Raw genomic sequence first — 7,851 nt, 5'->3', positions numbered from 1 at the left:
TTAGCTGAATTCTATTTGACAATTAAAATGTTATCTGTTCATTCTGGTATCTTAAAGAAAAAACAGAAAGTAAAATTTTCTGATGATTAAGCCATAAAATGTGACCAAATTGAGGCTAAACATTTTTTCCTGATGGCAGAGCTGAGATGGCAACCTCTGGGTTTGGAAGCCTAACTTGCTAGCAAGTTTGATTTTAGCATTAGCACCGTTGCTAAGCTAGCAACTGCTGGATAAAAACCTAAATTCTTGCTAAAAAAACAAAAACATTTTCAAACATAAGGTCTTTGACATGTCTTCACTTGTTCTAAACATTTATTGATTCACAGCATAAGTTAAGTAATAGAAATAAATCCAAATTACTGTTCTCTACAGGACTTATAGTTGAGCGAGCTAACATCGAGCTAATTTCTAACCAAAATCTTTTGAAACAATTTGTTCCCAAAATAAAATTATTCATGTTGGACATTACGTTTCATTTATAAACTATTATGCTTAGCTAAAAATTTTGACTTAGTTTATTGGTTAATATTTAATAACCTTAAAATTTTAGTTTTAAAGTATTCTTTCCAACAATGTGTTTTCAACAGAAGCAGAGTAGTGTTTGAAGAGCTATTTTTCTTTTTTCATCTAATTTCAAACTGGTCCAAAGATTGCATACTTGCTCATTTAAGTCTTCTGAAGCCTTTCTTTTATGCAAAAACAAAAAACAAACAAAAAGAAAAAAACAATAAAACAAAATTGGGACTTAAAAACTGAGTTCTTGAATACAGATTTACTATTTAGCTTTTTTATTATTATTATTTTCCTTAAAACTAAAATATTTTGCCCTTTTTATAATCTAACAATTAACATTCAAAGTATTTGATGAACTGAGAATGCAGAAAAGCAACACAGGTGTAATATAAGTCAAAAGTGTTTTAGAGAATTACTTTAAAACCTGCTTGTGATCAAATGTGACTGGACTTCATAGAAGCAAAGGTGCACTATAAAACAGGATTTTAGAGGGTATCGAATATTACCTGTTAAAATGATGAACATCGCAATCCTTCGGAGGAAATTGTGCAGATTTAAAAGTTTGTTTGTAAATCTGGGTTTTATTTCAACCTCGAAACTATTAAAAAAATCTTTACCAATGAACTGAATATGTTCTCTTAGTCAACTGTCGGCCATTTTCACAGTTACAAGCAGAGGACAGACAGTAAGGCGGCTTTAATTCGCTGTTACCAAAAGAGCAAACATTGTAAGAGTTGAAAAGCTCTTAGGACGCTTATGGCTGGGAAAGGCTGCAGTACTCAAACAAGAAATCTTGTTTCTGTCCAACCCAACTGGTTCAGTGAGAGAGCTAATGCAAAAGGCAAACTTGCTATAACAATAAGCTTCTTACTGCCAAGCAGCTGTTAACACAGTTTAGCAGTTGTTTGTAACAGAAAAGTTGCATCACAGTTTTTAGGGTACATTTCAAATGTTTTTTTGCTCAGTAGGCTCAGCTTTATTCTGGACGTTTGTGAAAGTCCAGAATAAACATTCTGGACTTTTGGCACAACTGTTTTAGCGGCGTGAGTAAATGTGAAATACTGAATGGAATTTAACTAATTTATTCAAAATAATAATAATAAAACAAATTGCTACACAAATTTAGTGGTTGCATTCTAACAGTTGACAGTTAGATTTCCGGTGTATCATGCTGCATCATGCAAATTATAGTTTATTTATTAATTTTAGAAACTTGGGCTAGTTTTTTTTTTTTTTTTTTTTTTTTTGCCATAAAATATGGTTTCTAACAACAACAACAACAACAACAAAACCTTCACATGTGCAACCATTCTGAGCCCTGCCTGTGACTGGAAGCTGCAGCTCCAACTCACCCCTGGTGCAGGCAGTGCGCACAGCGGCTCCCCGGGTCAAGGTCACCGACACCCGTGGGTGTACAAGCCTGGACGGAGCTGGTGTCGGCGCACCGGACGGAGCACGGCGGAACTTCCCGACCCGGAGGCGAGGAGGATGCGGCGAGAGCGAAGCACAGAGCGGGGATCAGTGCGCGGAGGAGGGCGGCGGCCATGTCTGCTCAGGACAGAGGGCCGCATGGAGACCGAACCGCCGGAGTGTCTGGGATCAAATGGCGAGGAGAATGGAGGCCAACGGGAGGGGAGGACGGAACCAAGCGGAGGGCACTGTATGCAAATAATGAAGGTGTGACGATGAGGAGGAAGAGATGAGAGGAGGGTCGTCTAACACCACAGGGGTCAAGCAGTAATATATTCATATACGAAGAGTGATAACTCCACTGAGACACCACGCATGATTGAAAATCATGGTTTATTAAGAAGAAATGGACATTTCTGACATGATCGTTGTGCCAAGAGATGATAATCATTTTAACATACTGCTGTCCACATGAACTGATCTTTCCTCCAATCACGTGGAAAGCGGCGGCATTTACAAATGTCGGACGAACCATTTCTTCAAATTCGAGGTCTGATTTATACCAGTGTGAAACCTCATAGACGTGGTATAATCAAAGTCTTCAGAAGTTTTTGAAGCAGAATCGAGAACACGAGTGTTTGCTGTGAGGATTATGTGCACAACTTAGGCAGAAGATGTTTGTTTGTTTGTTTGTTTGTTTGTTTTTTTGTGGAATTGTCGACAAGCTGAAATAAAATAGCGCGCACAATAAAAAGCTCGTTCAGACACACGCTCGGTTCTGCTGGGCAGTTCTGGAGCTTCTGTGTGATTTTAGAAATTGCGTCACCATCTTTTGCTATCTGTGTACCAATCAGTATGTGATGCAACCAAGGCAGGAAAATATCAAATGTGACAGGAGTCAATTTCCTCTCCGTTGAAAAGAAAATAATAATAATAAAATTAAAAAAAAGCCAGAAAGAGAATTTTGAGTCACATTACGATTTAAAAAGGAAGCACCATGAGTTCTGGAGAAAACAGCGAAAAATATGCTAAGCATTTAATTTTCTTTACTGCTATTTATTATTATTATTATTATTATTATTATTATTATTATTATTATTATTATTATTATTATTATTATTATTATTATTATTATTATTATCAACTCTTGTATTTTCTCAATTCGACGGATTTAAATATTGCTCATCTTTCGGTCTTCCTCTTTTCCCATTCGCTTAATTTAAAAATGCTCCTGATTTAATCAGAATTCTAAAAAATAAAACAAAACAAAAAAACACAAAAAAATCTAGTAGTTCAATTGTATTAGCTAATTTATAGGAAAGCTTGAGTGTCGTTTTATTTTTTTTTAATCTTTGTTCGCTTCAAGTAAAAGTGGAAAACGCGCTTGGAAGCGTCTGAGTCCAACTTGCCCTGTGCGCCCTTTGCTCAATCAGAAAAAGAAAACAACAAAAACAAAAAAACAAAAGCAGCAGGAGTAACTCAGCCGGTCCACCTTAAAAAGCTATTGCGGCTTTTCGACATCCCCTTTAAGAGAATTAGGCTCTGAACTACACGAACAGCAGGGGGCGCTAGAAGACCGCGACATCCCTGAAGCAGAAGCTCTTCTGAGGTGGAGAGAGGCACAGCGAGGGAATCAAACACATTTTCTCTCTGTTCGCTTCTATACTGGAGCATGTTTCTTTCTTTTTTATTTATTTATTTCGTTCCGTTCCGTTTTTCGCGAGTTATTGTAGGTTCTCATGCTGTAGAAACGCCGAATAGGACTTGTCGTGATCAAAACTGAACCTGAAAACTGAGTGGGGAGCTTTTTATTCAAAAAAAAAAAATAAATAAAAAAAAAAGATATTTTCACGTGTGGTCGTTCATGTGATTTGTTAAGCCAGCAAATTGGGGGGAAAAAATATTACGTTTCGACTCAATCGAGCCAAACCGGAAGGCATTCAAACATCAACTGGTTTATTTTTCTTAAACCAAAACGAAAATGCTGCGGAGTCAGTCCAGGGTCCCTCGGTGTTTCCCGGATTTCACGTTAAGAAGAATTTTCCAACCCACCCGTCAACGTCAATGAACGCTGCGTACTCCCAAAACGACCCTCCCCCTTCTCCCCCCCTCCCCTAAAAAGCCCCATTTCAGGCCCGCGAGACCCGAGCGACTAAATTCATTCGTTAAACGCGTGCGCTGCTTTCGGCGCGCGCGCGCGAGCGAGCGGCGACGTAATTAGCGCACAATCAAATCAACGAAATCTCCAGAAAGCAGCTGCCGGCCGGGCGTGGAGAAACGGAGGGGCGCCGAGATCGTGCGCGAGGCGGTTATGTAAGCGCCCCCCTCCCTCGGTTTGAGCCTCCGCCGGTGACACGGCGCGGAAAATAGGTCGGGCTGGTGACCGGGAGGCTGCGAAGCGCTGAGAGCTTGAAAGAGCGCGACAGAGAAGATTCGCCTCTTCCTTTACACCAACTGGTGGGGTTCTGTCGCATCCGAGGCGAAAGGTGGATTGACAAAAGTTTCTTCATATGTTTTCAGAGGCAGCAAATTGAAATCACACGGTGTGACGGTGTTCTTTGTTTCACCAGGTTAAACCTGATTTAAGTGTTGCCAAAAAACAAACAAACAAAAAAAAAAACGCTCTTCTCTCAAATACACACAACAATGTGCCTTCTTTTTCCTAACCAGGAATATTTAACCAATTTTAATAAGATTTCAATAATAAAATTAAAAATAAAAAATGTTCAGGAGGAATAATCATCACTCATCATTGTCGACTGACTTTTATTGCAGAGGATCCGTTAGAATAACATAACTTATTATTAGTGCCAAGGCCGCAACAAAAAGTAGAGTTCTGTGTCTCAAAGGTGTGAAATAAAAAAAAATCCCTCCATCATAAAATAAAAGGTATTTCAATGTTTGTGGGATTCATTGTAAAGAACTTGATAGGAGTGAGAACCTATAGGCAGGAGCAGCTAATTTCAACTGAACCAACCTTCTGTGAAGTCCTGACGTCATTTTCATTTTACTACGTCATTCAAATATGCTTTTTTTAGAAAGAAAAAGAAAAAAAAGAATCTTGTTTTTGTGAAAAAATGGAAACATCTCAGGAAATCAGATGAAGCATGTCACCAAAACAGAATGAAAAAAAAAAATCACAAAGTGAAATAAAAGTTTAAAAAACAAATAGGGTTTGCTTTCTTTTTTAAGTCAATTTTCCATAGTTGTTCTGTTGGTTTAGACAATCCAGAAAAGCTTAATACTTTTCTGGATCCAAGGTGAATATTGTTACAGGAAACATAAATCCTGTGGTTTAGTTCATGCGAGTGTTAGTGTGTTATGTTTTGCATTGGTTTACGAGGACAGACATGCATTGATTCAAATGTTGACCAGTCGGCGACTTTTTGTCCCTCAGGTGATTCTGACTGAAGCTGTTTTTAGTTTCTGAAGGAGATCGATGAGAATCTGTGGCCCGTTTCAGAGTCACAATCAGATCTTTTTGTCTTCAGTTTTCGGGCTTTCGTTGTTCATTTTGCATCTTGTTTATCTTCAGACAAACTCAAGAGCCATTGAGGTGTAGGGAATTTTTTTATTTGACTTTTTTGGGGAGGGGATAAACTGTGTTTTGAGCCTGAACTATAACTAAGTCTAAGAGAGAGGAAACACTTGAGAAATAGAAACCGAGAAGCCCCTGTGGATAAAAAATGGATATGGATATTAATGCAACGACTCTCTATAGAACAATTTTACCTAAAGTAGACACTCATGCAAAACTATGGTTTTGAACTCTAATGGTCTATTAAAGTCCAATGCTTTGGCCAGGTCCTGATCTTTGCTTAGATTGCAGTACATTTAAAGGCAACTTAACTACATTCTTTGTTCTATACAGCTTTGATAAATGATGATCAAAGCTGTAACAAGCCAAAACACCACATTATTTTACTTTTTTTTTTTTTAATAAATTGTGACTTTTTTGTTTTGTTCTTTTTTTTTTTGGAGAGACTCAAGTAAGATTGGAAAACAAATGAATTTCAGCCACAAAGTTTCATCTGTAAGTAACACCAAGTTGCTTTGCTTGCAGTCCAGTGACATTTTGTTTTTGAAGAGGTGTCAGCGTTTAAAGACTTTATGATTTTATTTATTTGATTGTATGTACATTAGGCTAGGAGCATGATTACATTTATGTCTGGCCTAAAGAGATTACAACTTGAAGAGATAAATAAGAGTTAGAACAAACAAACATGCACAGTTTGATAATAGTTGTTTTTGTTGTTGTTGTTGTTGTTTGTTTGTTTGCTTTTTTCTGAGTAATGCAGATGTGCATAAGTTTATAATCTACATTTGCCACCTGACTAACAATTGCTGAGCACCGATTGAGATCTGCTGGCTGAAATCTGATCTCCCAGAGGCCCAGACGACCAGAAGAAGAGTCCTCTGATGTTTCCCCGTGGTTTAGCTCGAGACACTCACTTTAAAAGCACAGAGAGAAAAGGAAGCGCATCCACTCATCCTGACAAATAGGCTCCTACAGGTGAGAGTGTCTGTCAGCTCAGGCGCAAGGCAGCCGCGCTGACGTGCTAATCGATACAAAACAAGCCATGGCCTGAGATCGCGCAGCATGAAGTTGGAAAAAATGCACAAGTTTCTTCTGGATTTTTGTGGTGAAGCTACACGAAGGACAGAGACGGCATCAAACAAGTGCCTGTTTCCAGATCTAATCTCTGAGCATTCAGCCTGCGTTTGTGCGTCAGCAGCTTTTGATTCAGCCCTGTTAGCCTCGGCTCTTCGTCCTATAACTCCCCGGTATGAGGGGTGAGGGAGTGGGGCGGTGGGTCAAAGGTCACTCCTGCTTGTGGCCATGTTCAAATCCCTCCATAGTGTGCAGTATTTTCAACAGAGCTTTGGAAAGGTGGGGGGAGTCCCCAAATACCAGCTGCATTCTCGGAAAGTGGGGACATTTTAATCTAGATGTACAAAGCAAAATGTGTGGGTTACTGCAAGAAAAAGAGGACGTTTCAAATGCATTGAGCACAATAAAAAAAATAAAACACCTGTGTTGTAATACTGAACAAACAGAAAATGTGACAATAAGGGGTAAGTAAATGAGTTTGCGACTTTAAAGCAACAAGGAAGATTTATTTTATTTATTGTTCTCTCCTTCTTAAATACTCAAAACTTTTACCTTGCAGCTGCTATGTTATATTTCCTGTATAATTGTTTTTTCTAGAAAAATTGTTACTTTTTAAGTATGATTCTTAGATCACTGTAATTTAACAAATTATGACAGAGCTACTGTGTTTAAAAGATACCGTGAAAATCAATTTATTTGCATGGTGTGTTTGGGTTTTCCTTGCTTTTGCTTAAACGCTCATTATTTCACATTTAAGTAAGTTGAAGTAAAACAGATACACTTTACCTTTTAGGCTGCTCAATTTAAATCTGTCCCAGCAAGCTATTAAAACTATTTGCAGAACATACATAGTTTGAATACACTTGCTGATTTTTCCTGATCACTTCAAGTCGTGTTGGTGACCGACTGAAAAGTATTGGGAGAGTCCTCACACCCCGCTCAGAGTTGGGTTATTCATTTGGCTCGCTCTTGTCCATAGGAAAGCCCTTACAAATGGAGTTGAGCTTCCATGACTGGGGAAAAGCCCTCTGGCGCTGGTTTTTCCCCAACTTCACCCAACCTCAGTCCATGTGGCCGAAGAAATCCTGGAGACTGCGACTGTTTATTTGTATGTTGTTGCTTTGTTTTATTATTATTATTATTATTATTATTATTATTATTATTATTATTATTATTATTATTATTATTATTATTATTATTTTCACCCAAATGAGTGCATCTAAGCTGGCAAGCTTACATGCAAAGTCTTATATCAGAGCAAAGTATTTGCATTTTGATAATGGGAAAACTATTTATTTATTTAGTTAGTTAGTTAG

The sequence above is a fragment of the Poeciliopsis prolifica genome, unplaced genomic scaffold (genome assembly GCF_027474105.1).
Source record: "Poeciliopsis prolifica strain line A6 unplaced genomic scaffold, Auburn_PproV2 SCAFFOLD012, whole genome shotgun sequence".
Taxonomy (NCBI): domain Eukaryota; kingdom Metazoa; phylum Chordata; class Actinopteri; order Cyprinodontiformes; family Poeciliidae; genus Poeciliopsis; species Poeciliopsis prolifica.
The sequence above is the reverse complement of the archived record's forward strand: the minus strand, read 5'-3'. Positions refer to the sequence as shown.